The sequence below is a fragment of the Triticum aestivum genome, chromosome 5B (genome assembly GCF_018294505.1).
Source record: "Triticum aestivum cultivar Chinese Spring chromosome 5B, IWGSC CS RefSeq v2.1, whole genome shotgun sequence".
In the NCBI taxonomy this organism is placed as follows: domain Eukaryota; kingdom Viridiplantae; phylum Streptophyta; class Magnoliopsida; order Poales; family Poaceae; genus Triticum; species Triticum aestivum.
In genome coordinates, this window is record NC_057807.1 from 984773 (window position 1) to 1003912 (window position 19140).

Genomic DNA, 19140 nt, shown 5'->3' on the forward strand with positions numbered 1-19140 from the left:
CTGCCGGATAGATGACACCGTATGTGTTCAACCCCGTAGAGAGGTTGTAGTTTCGATCTTTGTGCCCGAGGGGCTGTTTTGAGAGTGCCTCCCGAAGGGCTGTCCAAGTGGCGGTCCGAGTTCTGTGAGTCCTCCCGAAGGGCTGTCCGAGTGACCGTCCGAGCTTTGAGAGTACCTCCCGAAGGGCTGTCCGCAACACCGTCCGAGGGACTGTCCGACCGCTTCCGGGAGGGCTGTCCGTTGGGCAGATGAGGGAGTACATCCTCGCGGTTGGGAGGTTGAAATCCTAGCTGCGGGGATCTGCACCGCCGATCGTCATCGACTCTACTTCCCGCTGCGCTACGAGTCGGTAACGAAAAAGATCAAACCATGTATGCGTCTCCATAGTGGTCCTGGGCTGGTGCGTAGGTCTGAAATTTTTTGTTTTCTGTTGCGTTACCCAACAGTGGCATCAAGAGCCATGCTTTGCGTAGATGCAGGTTACGATCTAGAATACATGGAGATGTATGGGTATTGCATAATATAATTTTGGAGTAGATGAGATCTGTTGCTGAAAATTATTTATGCGGGTGACAGATGAAAGATCCCCGCACGCGGATGAAAGATCATCTCAGGTATATATAGAGAGATGGCCTTGGACGGCTGATAGATGGAGGAAAGGAGGACGCGACGGTGCTGCAGATCGATGAGTTGGCACAAGCCAGACCCTTCATATATGGCTGATGGGCATTTCTAGACGCGCATTCAATTCTTACAGCAAAAGATGATTAAGTGACACGCTTCTTCTCATGGGAAAGAGAGTCAACGTGACATGCCTGCTTACTGGACAGACAGACTGTTGGCATTCTTTGCTGCTGGTCCCATGCATACTAAAGGATGATAATAACTAAAACATTTAAATAAGTGCCAGAGGGAAACACATTTGTGATAAATTTTTTGACTTGTGTTCATGGCTTAATCAAGACAATTTCCCCGATGTCTCTTGATGTAGAGTAACTTACTACAATCTTATTTGCTCGCAAAAAGCACACACACTATATGATATGCATGTTGAACCTCCAGCCTACTAGCTCATGAGTCGGCCAAAAAATATATATTCAATATTCACTCATCCCATCCAGATTGAACCAAAGTATCCATTTGAGAGATAGATTCATCCACACAATGCGTCAGCACCACCATCAGCTATCCAAACCTTTCGCCAAAAAATTCATTTCATTCCATTGCATTGTTGGGGAAAACACATACACAACCAGCTAGCTAGTTCATGAGTACAAACACTTGGTCATGTTGATCTTCCAACCTAAATAAACTAGCTCATGATGAGTCGGCCACAAAAAATATTCACTGCCATCCTGATTGAACCAACTAGTTGCAGATAGGCCCCATAATTCCAAAGTATCCAATCTTAGAGATTCATCCACACAATGCGTCAGCGGCAACATCAGCTATTTAAACCTTTCACCAAAAAATTCATTTCATTGCATTGCATTGTTGGGGAAAACACATACATAAAACAAGGATAATTGAATTTCCTTCGACACTAGCGAGCTAGTTCATGAGGTCAACACCACCAGCCAGCCGACAAAGAGAGGAGCAGGCACCAGCCATGACATTTCATTTTATGTGTATGTGCACAACACTACATCGAGCACCACAATCAACAGTTAGCGCTTTGCCAGAAAACAACCAGACAACAAACACCAAATCTGGTGCTTGCAAATCTTGGATCTTGCAAATAAGACATGCACAGATTAGCACGCCCCTCCCGCACGTCGTGCCATTTCATCTGGTGCTTGCAAATCTTGGATCTTGGGTCTACTTCTCTCCTCCGCACCTTGCGACATCGTCATGCATCATCAATCTCAACGACACCAAAACCGTCTCAGCAAACAGTTTAATACATACGCCATGGCATGCATCTGAAAGCGCAACACATGCATCAAGTCAGCAACACTTTAACACCACCACAAACCCTATAGTTTATAAAGGAGATGTGTAAAATCATATACTGAAAAAGATACATCTTGAATCTTAAAAGGACTCACGCTAGTCTTCCAGCTCTAGACAGAGCAACGCACTGAGCATACATCACCCCAATATTTAGATGTGTGACAAATAGTCCATTTTGAAAGATGAGATGACTAGGGAATGTTGGCCACCAGCAGAACTTGCAACCCCATGTTAGCTAATTTTAACCTCATAGGTCTTTTTGTGTTGGCTCTTTGTCTAGAGCCCATATGTCAATCGAATCATGTGAGCTAACAACTTGTGGTGGATAATCAGAAATGTAGTGATGTCTGACGCCAATTGAGTTCGAATACTCAATATACCTTGTAGTGACATGGTATTGTTATTTAGAGGAAGTTGCCCTTTTAGTTCGGCTAATTGGTTGGTTCATTGCTGCAATAGACATGAACTGGAACTAGGTGGGATTTAGGATGAAAGAAGGAAATAACATCAAACATGCATGCATACATGGTCAGGATAGAAGTAGATCAGGTGTGTAACCATCCAGGGAGGGCTTGAATGTATCAAGACTCTTTCTTTAGCATGCTGCACAGCATAACTAAAATGGTCTCTTGCCTCTGTATGTACGTAGTCTCTTTCTTTAGCATAGTTCACAGGGAAGAACAGTTGAAATGAACCAAGGTGTGGCATTTCTCTTAGAGAGTAGAGGGAAGGGAGAGGGTAGGTACCTTGAAGAGCTCGTCAAGAGCAGCCAGATGCAAGCCTCCTAGCTTGGACGAAAGAAGAAGCACACAGGGAGGGAGGATCCGCCTCCGGTGTAAGTCGGCACGGGGAAGCATCGGCCACCCTATCCTCCTCTCCTTGCTAGCGATTTCGGAGAAGGTCGGTGTCGTCAACCTCCCTGTGCACGTGCACGTAAAAAAACATTGATGTTATGTTGTAGAGACCAAACGCCTTGGATGATGCTACTAGAGAATTTTGATCAAAGCTATAGCAAGAATATAAATTTTATGAAGATAACAACATGATATGAAGCAGGTCACAACAAGATTGGTCCAAAACGAAACCAAATGGTAGAAATTATTGTGAAGATGTACATAAACCATCCATCTATTTGTTTCTGTTATTGCTCATACCGCAGGTTATGGATGTGGTGAATTTCGTATACCAGGCAAGCTTATTTCAACTAAGTATATGAATATGTATGAATTGGGAAGTTGGAACAACAAAGACAGTCATTTTTGGAAGTTTCCCTCAACTTGATTATTGAAATCAACAAAGCTTGCTATTGATCATCAAAATCGAAGTACACTAGTGGTCAAAAGTATTTGGGGCATATGATTTCTGTACAGAATTGATGAATGGTTCCACATTGACAAAACAATGAGACTAGATTTGATGGATCATCGAATCATCAACCTAGCTACACCAAGATAGAGCCCTTGTTCTATAAAGACATGGAATCTATATCCCTCAATGAAATCATGATCACAGAGCTCGAGGATATGATCCTGCCCCAATGGATGAAAGATGTGATATAAATGCACAGAGAAATTAAAGGTCTAATAACCAAGAATCAACATACAATACCTAAAAAAAGAGAATCAGATAGTGTCACTGTCACCAAATCAGGTCTGGACCGGAATGAAAAATACAAACCTTTACAACAAAACTCTTGGCATGACCACGAGACACGAGAAAGTTCATCAAGACAAAATCCATATGGCATCTACATGTTTGCTACTCCCAAGTTATCTTCGTCAATGAATCCATCTTTGTCAACCTAGCTAGTCCAACTTAGAGCCCTTGTTCTATAACCTCAATCCCCCAACAAAATCATCACCACAGAGCTCGAGGATATGATCCTGCTCTGGTCAATAGAGGTGATATAAATGCATGGACAAATTAAAGGTCTCATAGCCATGCACTTGGTGTAGGATTAGAAAAGAGTCTATCCTACCATTAAACACATGAAACCCATATCTTACTACTATCTATTGTTTTTGACGAAACATTATTGCTTACCAAGAATGAATATTCTTAAAAAAAGAGAATCAGATATAGTGCCACAGTCAACAGATCAGGTCTCGGCTAGTGTGGAAACTAAAAAACGCTTACAACAAAATTCTTAACATGACCATGAGACACGCAAGAGAAAATTCTTGAAACAAAATACATGTCTGTGGGCAAGATTGCAGGAGGAACCTTGACAGTAATACATACAATAATAACAAGCCACGACAATAGGAGGTTGAAACGATAAGAGAAAATTCTTCATCCATGCCCATTGACAACTGAAATAACATGCAGAGCAATAGGGTAGACCACTCGAATGAACTGGACACACATATACTTGTCACCAATACAATAATAACAAACCACAACGATAGGAGGCTGAAAGCAAAGTAAAATAAGGTTCAACGACAAGGAGACGATAACAAATCATAAACCCTAAGATGCTGGCTAGTAGCATAAACTCTAGTTCATCTTCTTGGGCCTCACCCGGTTGTTGTGGCCATAAACACTTCTAATGTATACAGCAGCACTACACCAATTAATAGGTAAGCATTATAGAAGTAGTTTCATCATAAGTATCATGCATAGCATAAGTGGCATCATCAATAACATGCGACATATCAGAATTAAGAGTAGAAGCAGGTTTAGGTGTCGCAAGCTTACTCAAAACAGAAGGAGAATCTAGTGCAGAGCTAGATGGCAGTTTCTTACCTCCCCTCGTAGTTGAGGGGAAAAAATTAGTTCTTTCGTCTTTCAAGTTCGTCATAGTGACCAGCAGATATAAATCCCAAGTGACTCAAAGAGTAGAGCTATGCTCTCCGGCAACGGCACCAGAAAATAGTCTTAATAACCCACAAGTATAGGGGATCGCAACAATTTTCGAGGGTAGAGTATTCATCCCAAATTTATTGATTCGGCACAAGGGGAGCCAAAGAATATTCTCAAGTATTTGCAGTTGAGTTTTCAATTCAATCACACCTGGATAACTTAGTATCTGCAGCAAAATATTTAGTAGCAAAGTAGTATGGAAGTAACGGTAACAGTGGCAAAAGTAACAGTAGTAGTTTTGTAGTAATTGTAACAATAGCAACGGTAAAATAACTAAGCAAAGCACAATATGTGAAAAGCTCGTAGGCATTGGATCACTGATGGATAATTATGTCGGATGCGATTCCTCATGTAATAGTTATAACATAGGGTGACACAGAACTAGCTCCAATTCATCAATGTAATGTAGGCATGTATTCCGAATATAGTCATACGTGCTTATGGAAAAAAACTTGCATGACATCTTTTGTCCTACCCTCCCGTGGCAGCGGGGTCCTAACGGGAACTAAGGGATATTAAGGCCTCCTTTTAATAGAGTACTGGGCCAAAGCATTAACACTTAATGAATACATGAACTCCTCAAACTACGGTCATCACCGAGAACTATCCCGATTATTGTCACTTCGGGGTTGTCGGATCATAACACATAATAGGTGACTATATACTTGCAAGATAGGATCAAGAACTCACATATATTCATGAAAACATAATAGCTTCAAATCTGAAATCATGGCACTCGGGCCCTAGTGACAAGCATTAAGCATAGCAAAGTCATAGCAACATCAATCTCAGAACATAGTGGATACTGGGGATCAAACCCTAACAAAACTAACTTGATTACATGGTAAATCTCATCTAACCCATCACCGTCCAGCAAGCCTACGATGGAATTACTCACGCACGGCGGTGAGCATCATGAAATTGGTGATGGGGGATGATTGATGATGACGACGGCGATGAATCCCCCTCTCCAGAGCCCCGAACAGACTCCAGATCAGCCCTCCTGAGAGAGATTAGGGCTTGGCGGCGGCTCTGTATCGTAAAACGCGATGAAACTTTCTCTCTAATTTTTTCATCCGCGATAGCAAATATATGGAGTTGGAGTTGAGGTCGGTGGACGTTCAGGGGGCCCACGAGGCAGGGGGCGCGCCCCCCACCCTCGTGGATAGTGTGTGGGCCCCCTGACGCTATTTCTTTCGCCAGTATTTTTTATTTATTCTAAAAAGTTGCTCCGTGGATTTTCAGGTCATTCCGAGAACTTTTGTTTCTCCATAAAACTAACACCATGGCAGTTCTGCTGAAAACAACGTCAGTCCGAGTTAGTTTCATTCAAATCATGCAAGTTGGAGTCCAAAACAAGGGCAGAAGTGTTTGAAAAAGTAGATACGACGGAGACGTATCATCCTGCTGTTATGTGTACAAGTGGTGGGTCCCACGCATACATGGATAAGTGGTGGGTCCAACCACTAATAGGTAACGAGGGCATCAGTTGAGTTTAAGGGTCATGTTGTGCCTGGGCTATTTATGGCTCAAATGTGTTACACCAGAGACATTTGCTCGAACAACGTCGTATCCCTTCCAATTCACATGAAATGTGTCGCACAGGAGCTATTGACCCGTTTCTACCTTAACCCCAGTCCCGTTGGCGACCGGACCCGTGTTTTAACCACTTGGTCTTATTGGGGCTATTATTGCCATGTAAAACGGCGCACATGAGCTATTTCTTGTAACTACATCGCACTCCTTTCAATTCACATGAAATGTGTTACACAGGAGCTATAAGCCCCGCTTTATATATATAAAGCACCATAACATCGAGCAAGAAGATACAAACACACGCCACTACCGCACTCAACGCACACAAACATCGGTCCATGTAATCAATCTGGGTATGTGCCTACTGCTCCTTATTGCCAACATGAAGCACTGGCAGCAGCCTGTGTGCATCGTGTGATGCAGAGAGGCTAGGAGACCCTACCTTCAGAAGAAAAAAACACGATCAATGAGGCGATAGCAAATGTTGTTATTTGTGCACGCACGTACATATGCTCACCTATGGATGATGTGGATAGAAGAACAGACTGATTAAAATGCCACTGCACCACCTTCACTCATTCCCCAGACCTGACATAATTATCATCGTCTCCTCCATTTTTCTATTCGTTTATTGCTTTCATTTTTTTGTCCTTCTTTCTTTTGAAAAATCATCAATTTTTTAATCCTTATGGTTTTAGTGCATGACCATTTTTCTACATGGCATGAACATTTTGTAAGAAAATGCAAAAAACAAATCACATTTTATAAAATTTGTGCAAAGACTTAGTTTACAATTTCATGAGCATTTTTAAAAAGATTACACAAACATGTATGTTTTCATGAATATTTTATTAAACATGTGGAAAAAAATTGGCATTATGAAAAATTCTTTGAAAACGGCACAAATATTCCTTATATGTTATGACCATTTAAAAAAATTATGTGAACAAATTTTTACGTTTCATGGTCTATAATGAGATATTTTTAAACATGTGAATACTTTTAAAATGTCATGAACAATATTTTAACAGCACGGGCATATTTTAACTCTGGTATTATCATTAATATTTTTTGAATGTCATATACATATTTCGAAACGTGTGAACAATTTTAAAATGTTTCGCACATTTTAAAAAATTGCTCAAATATTTTTTTACACTTCATGGACATTTTTCTTTAGTTAGTAAAATAAAAAGTACAAACATATATTTCAAGAATATTTTTGAATGTATATAGACTGGAAAAAAATGTTTCATAGAAGAAAACCCAACGTGCTTTGTAGGAGAGAACTGTGGTGTGCTTTCCTGGAGATAATCCTGGCGTGCTTTCTAGAGAAAAATGTGGTGCGCTAAACTGCATGCTTTTTGGGCCAGGCCCAATGTATTTCTTCGTAAGCGAGGCGAGGGTCGCGCTCGCTTCAAGCGGGACATAACACTGCCCATCATTTCCTAATTGTAAGGACAATGATGAAAATGGGCATGCAATACTACTTTTACACGCGTGGATGCCATGGTTAATTTGTTGGGAAGAACCAAAACGTTTTTTATATTTCGAGCCAATGCTTCCTTTGCTTTACGCAGATTCGATAAAGTTAAATTTGTTGTAATGGTTGTAAGAAAGTACAAAAAGAATCCACAAATGTATCATTTGTTTTTGTTTTTCTTTTGCGCAAAAAATGTATCAATTGTTTGAACACGTAGATCGGAGCAGAGATAAAAAGACTTGGTGGTACATCTTGCAAGACAAAAGAAAGGGTACCACCATCCTGAATAACATTCGAATTTTAATCAAAACTATGTCTTGCTAGATTATGCGCCACCTCTTGTTTGCCTCCCACAGGCAATGTTGGAAGGAAATTGCACCAATATGTCTAGCCCTTCGGAAACAATCAGCTAGGATCACTGTGTATGGACTCCACAATTTCAATAGTACCAGTGCATGCCCTAATAAGCTTCATATAACCTGATTCAACAATCACCCAGGAACAGCCCAGACTTTCCAAAAAACCCAGGCCTTTCTTCAAAGCAATGGCTTCTGTAGTTGTTGCGTCAAGTAGGTTCTGCGGTGACCAAGATCCACCTGGTACTGCTTCACCATGATCCTTCCGGCCCTGTTGTGTTGAGTTTCGCCACGGGATCTATCACATAAAATAATCATGAACACATGTGATCAAAAACTTTTAGCCAAGGGTCTTATGTGATGTGATTGATCTTGTTGGACTCCTTTCCTTTTTGTGCCCCCCACTTCTACCATGATCCATGACTCTTTCTGTCTTTCTCTCTTATGCGTGTAGCCATGCAGGACCAGCATGATCCAACAAGTAGAGAATGATCCTTAGACTTGTACTCCCTCTGTCTCAAAATGTAAGACATTTTTTGATACTACCTAGAAGATGGACTCCATGTGATAGATCCACCATATATCTCTTGGATCTTAAGAGACCTGTCACTTAATGTTGCTGGCTAGTGGCTGAAGGTTGGCATTAGCTAACTAGGTTTTGCTTACTCAGTTTTGACTTACTGCATACTAATCGATCTCTTGTCTCTTTCATTCAGTTCAACTTGCCCCCGCCCAATCGATCTTCTGTAGGAAATTAAGTTGATGTATACTAGTGGTGGTGTTCAGTTTGCAACCGTGTGCATAGATCAATGATAGATGCAGGAAATTAAGAGGGAGGGGGCTGCTTGTACAACAGTACGACAACAATGTATATATGTATGACCTTAATTCCATTAGCTACTAGTAAATGACGACTATTACATGATTAATTGATTGATACAGAGGTCGACCGGCCGATCGATTTGGTCTGCATATTTTTCATTTTGGAAAATAAGTGTAATTGTTTCCCACGTGCATGGAAACACAAATACACCGTTCTTCCCTGGCCTAGAGCAGACTAGTCATATTTACGTGTTGGAATTTGTGTTGAATATATTTAGGTGTAAAAATTAAAATTGAATTTCAGGTATCTGGATAGGATTAGACCGGTGTTTGAGTCAAATGCATTTAGTTAAGGGAACCCTAGGTCGAGTGCCTTTGAAAAGGAGATGGCAGGGTTTGGTTTGGTAGGAGAAGTAGTGGAGACATACTATGCTACTAGCTCATCAATCCATCTCAGTTCTCATAGTGCAATGATCGATGTGGTTGTGGGCATCTTTGATTCACATAATTCTACGAAAATGCTCATTCTGATACAAGACTTGGGTTGCTTTGATGGCGTCATGGAAAAAGAAAATGAAGGAGTCCTTTAATGAGGTTGAGTGTATGCAAAATTTCCTATAAAAATGATATGCAAAGGAATCATTAGAACAGCTTCCTAAAGATTCCAATTCTTCAAATTTATTTTGAATGGGATAGGCCCTGCACCTCGGTACATGCATATGTTGGTCCTTGAGTCCTTGTCGCCAACACGTTATGATTGGGCGATCGACGATGTGATGGCAAGTATATATATATATATATATATATATATATATATATATATATATATATATATATATATATATATATATATATATATATATATATATGCACGTGATTTAGTGTTGCACTCGCCCTTGATGTGGATCCACGATCAGACAAGTGAAAAATGCAAGCGCACGGCACAATCTGCACTCACTCCACCTGATCTCATCAACTGATAATGATAAGGGACCGGGAAAAGTTGGACATGTGGTGATGCATGGATGTGTTGTGTGCACTGCTGTGCTTTGTTCATGCTCGTTGTGCCCGGCCGGTTCCAGAAACTGCCTGCCTGCCTGCCTAGGTGTGAAATCCTACTATCTGTGCACTGTGCTTACCTACTTCAGGCAAGCTTGCTTCCAACTCCGGCCAAGGAAGGAGCAAACTGAATATGGCGGTCTGAATTAATAGTGGCTGGCGTGTAAGGGGTCAGCATCAATCAATCAAACAAGCCAGTCCTCCCTCAGCAAACTAATACTCCCTCCGTCTCATAATATAAGATTGTTTTGCGAGCAAAACAATCTTGTACTCCTATTAAGTATAAGATCTTTTAAATTACTACGATCTTGTAGTATTAATTAGGGAGTACGTACCTCGAGAGCATGGATATATATGTGTCCAGATGAGTTGATACCACATGAGCACCGCAGAACTACGTACTCAAGTACGTACGTCTCCAGATGAAGATGAATGTAGCCCTGCTAGCTTTGACCCGTTTTGGACTCAAGCTTGGTCTGAACACGTACGCACGCAGCTGCCCTTCAGTCGGTGTCCACACGAGCTCACATCACCCATTTACCCCTTTCACACGAGCTGAATGATTCATAGTATACCTGTACCAATTACTTTCTCGATTCGAAAATACTTGTGGGAGAAACAAATGTATCTATACATATTTTAAGTTCTGGATATTATTCATTTTTATCCATTTCTTCGACAGGTATATTCAGACGGAGGAAGTAGTTAGGACCGCTTTCTAATTAAGTAAGGAAATGTCGTACCTAATTGTTCAGCCCATTATTACTACTTGGACGTTGCGTGGGCGTTGCAGCCGACGGCGCGGAGCGGTCAAATTAAAACTCATTTGTTTCGGTTTGTGTTACGACAGCCCAAAAAAAGAATGTTTATACTCGCGGCATGATTGTTTCCAACTTCTTAGCACCCACCCCCCAGCCCGGCTCTCGCGTCGCCCCTCTCGGGCGACTCGGGAGCGACCCCAAACCCTAGCCGCCGTCACCTCTCCTCCCCCCTCCCCCCGCCTCGCCGCCACCCGAGGATCCCGCCGGCTGCTGCGCGTCTTCCGGTGAAGGTGGCGGCGAGGATCTGCTGCCTCACGCCGCTGTGAGGGGCTCTGGAAGCCAGGGCGGCGGCCCTGGTTGGAGATGGCGGCGTCGATCTCTTCGGTGGATGGCGCGCGCAGGTGCTGGTCGTCCCTTTCGGCCGCGTGGGTGGCGTGAGGGCGGCGAGGCCTTGCTGCTGCGGCGGGCGGCTTTCTTCCTCTCGGCCCCTTCCCCTCGCAGTGGCCTCCTCTCCTGATTTGGTGGCTGGCCCGTCGGATCTGGTCGAGGATGGGGTGGTGGATTCTTGGATCGGGGGAAACCCCTGGTCGATTTTGCATCGACCTCGACGCCGGCGGCGCTCCGGTGCCGTTCCCCTCTTGAGGGCGGGTCGAGCTTCCAGATCTGTCCCCCTCTCCCACCTTCCTGCTCCAGGCGAAAGTCTTGACCTTTTGGCCGGACGGCGGAGGCGTTCTGGCGTCTTGATCCTCCTTGGAGGCGCCGTTCAAGGGGAGGTTGGAGGTTGGGCGTGCTGCTTGGTGGTGGGTGGCAGCAGCTGTGCTCGGATCCCCTGGTTGCCGGCGTTGGTGGTGGGATGTTGGCTCTTCCGCATCTTTCAGTGGCTCCCCGCCTTGTCTGCTGGTTGGCGGCCGGCCGGTGGTGGGCGTCCGGCACGGTCTGGGCGTAGGGGAGATAGTGGTCTCCCCTCCGGCAGTGGCCCGAGGCAGTGGGCGGCGGAGTCGATGGTTTCCTTCAAGCGGTCTGGGCCTTCATGTCCACGGCAATTGTCGGCGTAGGGTGGCTTCGGCCCTGCTGTTCTGTCTGCACAAGATCTCCGGTGGCTTGATCGTTGGTTCTCTTAGATGCTTTGTTCGCTGCTGCTCCGGTCGTAGTGGATTTGGCATGTATTTTTCAGGTTTTGGTCAAGTCTTTGCCTTTGTAATTCAGCATCATTGTATCCTAGCCGGTTGATGGCTTCATTAATTTGAAGTCGGGCCTTCGTGCCTTTTCTCTAAAAAAAAACCTTCTTAGCACCCGTGGTGACCCAAGTGAATGCTTATTAAATTTTAATGTTGGAGAGATGAACCATCGGCAGGGCACCCACGACATTTCTTTCGTCCCAAGTAGTCGTCGATCCAGCATGGATATGCGACTAGTGTTGTTATGTACGCAACTAAGTCACTCATACTGCAGCATCCAAATAGTATAGTGTGTACATGGAGTGTAGTAGTACGTTGTCCCTAGTCCATTATGATAGTGTGACTTGAGCTAGGTATCTCAATCTTTTGGCTTTCAGCGCCGGCCTCATCCACCGGTTTCAAAGATGGATGCAGTCCAAGCACACAGGAGCTACAACGATTATTTTAGATAATTACATGCATGCAGGACAATGCAGTCAGTGTCCGCATCAACCCAATGAATAATTCACATATTATTATTATTATTTTGAATCAATGGGAATAAATAATTCATGTTAAAAATGCTACTCAACTAACTAGGACCTCTTCCTAATAATCAAGGAAACGCCGTGCGTAATTGTTCAACCGATTATTATTGCTTCGACGTTGCGTGCGCGTTGCAGCACATGGAGAAGTCAAAACTCATCGTGTGTACAGTACATGCAAGAAACAAAACTCTTGATACATGTGGGCATGTGGCTAGAGGTGGACATGCATGCATGCATGTCCATGTCAAACAATCAAGGTGCAGCATCTAGGCTAGGCAGCATTTGAGGTCTCCGTCCACGTCAAAAGAATGGGAGACGCGGCAGCAACGCATGCAGTAACTGAACACTGGCAGCTGATAATATTAAGCCTTGCTGGCCGGCTGCGTAGGTATTCCTCCATGGCTCCATCCATGGATTTATACTGAAAATCTTGATCGATGGCTACGCGCAGATCTTCCGTCTGACTTATTTTCTTCCCTGGCTGAGGTTTAGTTTTGATGGTCTACCACCTCACATAATTTTTTATAAATATTATTCCTTCAAAAAAAATTCATGAATATTAGTGGTGCACGAGCACAACTACGTATCACTGTATATATATCAATGATAGATGCAGGTAATTAATTAATAAGTTGTGTGTGCATCATGTGCATGTAGAGTAATTGGATGATGAATAGCGGATGCTTGGCAGATGCATTGATCCAGACTTTCTGGTACTTTGAGACTTTTTAATAAGATGGTTGCATGCATCGTTCAGATGCAGAGGCCGGGGGCAAGCCTCCTATTCCAAGAAAAAAGACACAAGATACCTCGAGGACACATATTTCTTTTGATTTATACACATCTGGAAAATCTAGAGACCAATCATTCACTCGCTGGTCTTAGGGGGTGAATATGCCATTGCCGCCCATATAGGGGACATGTGGACGAGAAAGAATGTGAGAGGAGGAGAAGAAAAAGGAGCAATGCAACACTACACACGGTTTGTGATGTCAATCGGTATCATGTATGACTTGTCAGTTGTTGATGAATTTTCTCCTAGCACAAAATTCATTTATTTGTCAAGTACCCACTAACTTCTAAATGAGTAATAAGCACCTTCGCACTCTCATTGAAATTATAGTCGCAGCAGGCGATCATGCGCTGACTTATGCCATCTACGGTGGCAACGAGGAATGAAGGAGGACTGGAGGAGGTGGGCTGCTGATGTAGCGGAATCAAAGGAGAAAAAGAAAAAAGGGGTGAGCAAGAGAAGAGATTGATAAAGCATGTTGTAGGTGAAATCACACAAGGATCTGAAAAAATTGACAGTGAAAAGAGGAATAAGGAAGTGGGTGGTGGATGTAGGTTATGGAGGAGGTCAGGGTTCAATCGGTTGGTCTGTTCATACATAAATTTTTTAATAAACGGTCCGAATTTATTGATAAATTAGACAATCACATCAAATCGAACAAATACGAGACAACGGAGGGCCAAGATTGAACATAAAGTTACATATAAATAATCCGCTATGTCCTTGCTCTAGATCCATCTCCTGCATCTCTACTTTTCTCCATCCATCTGGTGAAGAAACTACAGAATAAAAAACCTACACAAACTGGACTAACCTCAAGGCTTTAAAAAAGCCACATGAGCCGCTCAACCCAAAGGTGAGAGCCTAACATCGTTAAACACACAGTGGCCGGGGACACAGTCCTTGCAAGACTGGTCATCGAACTGCTGCTTCTTTCGACATACTGTCGGGAAAGAAGACCGGGAGCACAAAAAATGAATCAACATACGTAGTGACAAGAGCATGCTTGACAATACTATTATCGCCCACCACCGCCCACATAGGCTAAAGTACTGGACGTCACTTCGCTAGAACGGGAACCGCCGATCTGAGGGACTGAAACAGCATAGGCTCCTCGGTGTTGGTCACATTGGCCACGACAGCCACACCAGGACGGGGATAAAACCATGGGACTTTTATTCTTCATACAACACTGCCTCGGCCGCCAAGAGTTTGTTGTCAAAGACACAAAAATCAAACAAAGATGAAAAAGAAATAGGACTCTGATTGTTAGTCCCGCCACCTCCGAAAGCTGAAAAGTCGGCCGGAGGTGAAGTGAACCAGCAGAAATCACAAACCTAGTCGCCGGCTGCTAGGGTTTTCTCTATCTCCCATCATAAGTGGGTATACCTATGCATAGCCCAGGCCGGTGCAGGTTTTGGGACCGGGTTTTGTAAAGCCTGACCGGAAAATGCGAGCTTTTAAAAATATATTAAAGAAATCATTTTATGCTAAAATAATGAAGGATTATACCTAATTCTGTTTTAAAAATGAATAGAAGAGATCACACATGATCTCTCCGCAACTAGACACATACACTTTCCCGCAAAAAGAAAAAGAAACTAGACACATACACGCATTAATTCACACAGCGTCGCCAAACAACTGGAGAAAGAAGAAGAGTAAAAAGACAAAGATGATATATATGATGTCGATCGATATACCCCCCCCCCCCCCCTCTTCTCTCTCTTTTTGCGGGGCGTTGGTCTGTAAGTTAACTGCATAGAGGCAGAGTGGCAGAGAAGTAGCCAGATAGAGATGAGAGAGAGAGAGAGAGAGAGAGAGAGAGAGAGAGATCATGCATATAGATAGAGATGCACGACCATGATCGATCGTTGTCTCACAGCCGAAAGAAAATGCACTCGCCCCACTCGATCATGAACTAATGATAACGGGGCAAAGTTGGACAGGTGTCGACGACCAATGTTTTATCATGCTCTGATTAATCAGATTCTAGAAACTAGTGACCTGCATGCATGGAGCAAAATACTTGAAAGCCGACAGGCGTTATCCAATCTATCTATGTATGCTAGTCAAAGATTTGGAGCCGCCAAGCTAGTTGGTACTGTTACAGACGTCTCCCCTATAATGCTCTATGTACATTCTTTTTTTGTGTTAATATGTACATGCTTTCTTTCCCTTAATTGCTCACTAGTTATATTTGCGTTATTAAATAAAGCCAGACAAAAGTTAGAGATTGGGTGCCGCCTAGCTAGTTGGTATTGCTAGAGCATCTACGCACTAGTAGAAAAAGAGGCTTCCGTCCAGCCCCATTAGTCGCGAAACTGTAGGAACCGCGACTAATGAAGTCTTTAGTCGCGGTTCGGCAGATGAACCGCGATCAAATGCCTGGGCCCAGGGCGCTCGCGGGCTTTAGTCGCGGTTGGCCAGGCCAACCGCGACTAAAGGTGCCCAAAGGCCTTTAGTCGCGGTTGGCCAGGCCAACCGCGACTAAAGCTCCTCCCTTTTAGTCGCGGTTTGTGGCACGAACCGGAACTAATGGGGTTGAGACCTTTAGTCCCGGTTCGTGCCACGAACCGGTACTAAAGGTCCCATTTTCAAACTCTACCCCCCCCCCCCCCCCGGATCGCCTTTTCAGTTTTAAAAAAAATAAAATAAAATAATGGAAATGTCAAAAAAATAAAAGAAAATAAGTTTCTCATGTGATATGTGGTCTAGTTGTTGGGAAAATTTGCAAATGTGAATTTTGACTTTATTTGCAAAATCTCTCTGAAATTTGTAAAAATGGGCATAACTTTTGCATACTAACTCGGATGAAAAAGTTTTTTATATGAAAAATCATCTACTCGAAAAGTTACATCCAAATTTAACGGGGGGAACCCCGTTAAACATTTTCAAAATCCTCAAAAACCTAATAGAAAAAAAGTTACGGGGCTTGTAAGATCTAGAGTGGAAAAAATTGAAAAATATTCAAACAGTGGGCAAACTATGGTCAAACAATGGTCAAACTAATTATTCTAGAATATTAGTGTTACTAAATAATTATTTTAATTATTTCAATTTTGGTCAAATCTGGTCAAACTGTGGTCAACTGTGGTCAAACTGTGGTCAAACAATGGTCAAACTAATTATTCAAGAAATATTAGTGTTACTAAATAATTATTGTTTTTTAAAACAATAGTTTCAAACTCAAACAGTGAAATGTGTCACTTCATGCTCAAGCAAAATTCCTGAAGGTTAATAGGATTGACATCTTATTATTGTCAGGAAAACAACAAGTGCAGACTTGGAGCGTGGGAGAATAGAACCCGGAAGTTAAGCGTGCTTGGGCTGGAGTAGTGAGAGGGATGGGTGACCGGTTGGGAAGTTAGATGATTTGGAATGATGAGGGGTGATAAAAGAATAAATTGAGAAGTGATGAGCGGTGGTGATTAGAGACTAGAGGTTAAAATAATTCAGAAATTTGAAAAAAAAAATCCAATTTTTTTTTCAAAAACCTGTGGCGGCCTTTAGTCGTGGTTAGCCACAAGAACCGCGACTAAAGGTCCTCCGCCCACGTGGACGGGCCTTTAGTCGCGGTTCTTAAGCAACCGCGACTAAAGGGGGGGGGGCCTTTAGTCGCGCCCGTCTGGTCGCGGTTGCGCAACCGCGACTAATGGCAGTTGCGAACCGCGACCAAAGGCCCTTTTTCCACCAGTGACGGTCAGGTGCCTCAAACACCCAAGTGGGCCGCCCGATCACTGGTTGGTCAATAAAATCTGACCAATCCGGGTGCTTCAAACCGGACTGAAACGCCCGGATTGACCGGCACCCCTCATATCCAGCACAAATCTAGGGCGGATATGGCGTCGCTCGGACGCGACCCGATGCTTCGGACTGATGTGCGGGTCCCCCACGGAATTGCCCTAGAAACCCAATAGTCTAAAGGGCGTCTCCTTCGGTGAGGGTGTGAACGCCGCGTGTCGCCGCTCTGGCTCACCGTCCGAGGCCAATGTCCGGATAATTAAGCCGGACAGCATCCCCCAGCCCTAGCCACATCCTTTTCCTTCCTCTTCGCACCACCAGTCCAAGACCATCCATTTCTCCCCATCTCTGCCTCCCTCTTCCCTCGTTGTCCGCGAACATCATGGCCCCACAGAAGAAGACCACTTACACCGCCGGAGCGCCACTTCAAGATCCAGGAGGAGATCCGGGCGAGGCGCGCCTCCTGGATCGCAGTCGGCCTGCCTCCGGACTCGCCAGTGCCAGAAGTGCAGGAGGAAGAGGAAGAAGAGGGGGAGCAGCGGCTGGAGCCCATGGAAGGGACATATCTGGAGGACGCGGCTGAGCCGGAGGAGGAGCCGTCGCTAGTTGCGGGCTTCACCATGGCGGAGTTTGAGGTCGCCAAAGCGGTGGAGATGGTGGAGCAAACCGTTATCCTGGAGTCCATCCAGGATGAGGCGTATGTGGAGTCCAACCGGCGCGCAAGAACAAGCGAAGATTGATGCGTTTTTCGACGAGTTGGATGTGGAGATGGAGGTAGAAGCTGACGTAGAGCCAGAGTTGCCTCTGCCGCCCATGTACCCGGAGCTCCGAACAGAGGTAGTGGACATCTCCGACGGCTACAACTCGTGTAGTGTAGGTTTAGTTGATCTTCGTACTGCGTAGATGTTTTCTTTGCATGGTTTATATGGCTTTGAGGGGTGAACTATGAGGTATTCGAATGCAGAGATGAAATTTAAAGGCTCCACGGTCACTGCCCGCGGACGCGTTCGGACACATCTGCTGGCGTTTGAGTGGTCAGATTTGGTGTATCCGGCAATAGATGCTCTTACGTCTTCTCTAATACACTAGGCACGTGTTTTCCTCCCTTAGGCCTTGTTTGTTTGGGCTTATACAAACCAAAAGTTGTAAAAACTGAAGCATAAACCCAAACAAACAGGGCCTTAATTGCTCACTATTTCTTTTTTTGGGGTTAATTGCTCACTACTTGTGTTGACTTTATTTATAAAGCGAGGTGAAAGCCAAGGATTATTAACTAGAAACATTGTTCACTAGTTATGTTGTCTTTTTTAATAAGATTGCACCATGCGTTGTGTTTTCTAATTTCACGACAAAACTACTTTTTTTTGGGAAATATTTGGTCGTAAATTGTTATGGCACCTTGCACAGGATTTTGCTGATTCATCCAAGTATGTCCCTTCTCCCTTGGAATGCCCTTTCAATTTGTATGTCTGATGACCTAATAATTCTATTTATGAAGATACACGCATTTCATCGACAAGTAATATGGATCGAAGATGGTAAAAGAATAATTACAGTTTCTTCAAAAAGATTATGCAGACATGGATGGATGTCTTTTACACATGTTAAAATTATTTATGAAAGGATACGTTCATTTGTAGGCCACAAAAGAAAATATAAAATTGTGGTCTGGGAAGCTGCGATTTGGTCCGGATATTTGTTTTCCTATATGTACACCACAGATGAGAAGATTCGCCGATGTATTAAATGCATACACACTACGGTGGATATCTATGGATTTTTTTTTATAAAACACTGATTTTCATCATTATTACATCCTCCGTCCCGGTTTATAAGGCCCCATTTATTTTGAGCCATAGTTTGACCATGAGTTTAACTAATAAAATATAAATTATATGCCATATAGATCACTTCTGTCAAATACAAATCTAACAGTATATTTTGTGTAGCATATACTTTATATTTTTTTATCAAATACTTGGTTAATCTTGAACTTAAAAAATGCAAGGGGGCCTAATAAATCTGGATGGAGTATGAGAAAGAGCTAGCCTGGAGCTGTTTTAACT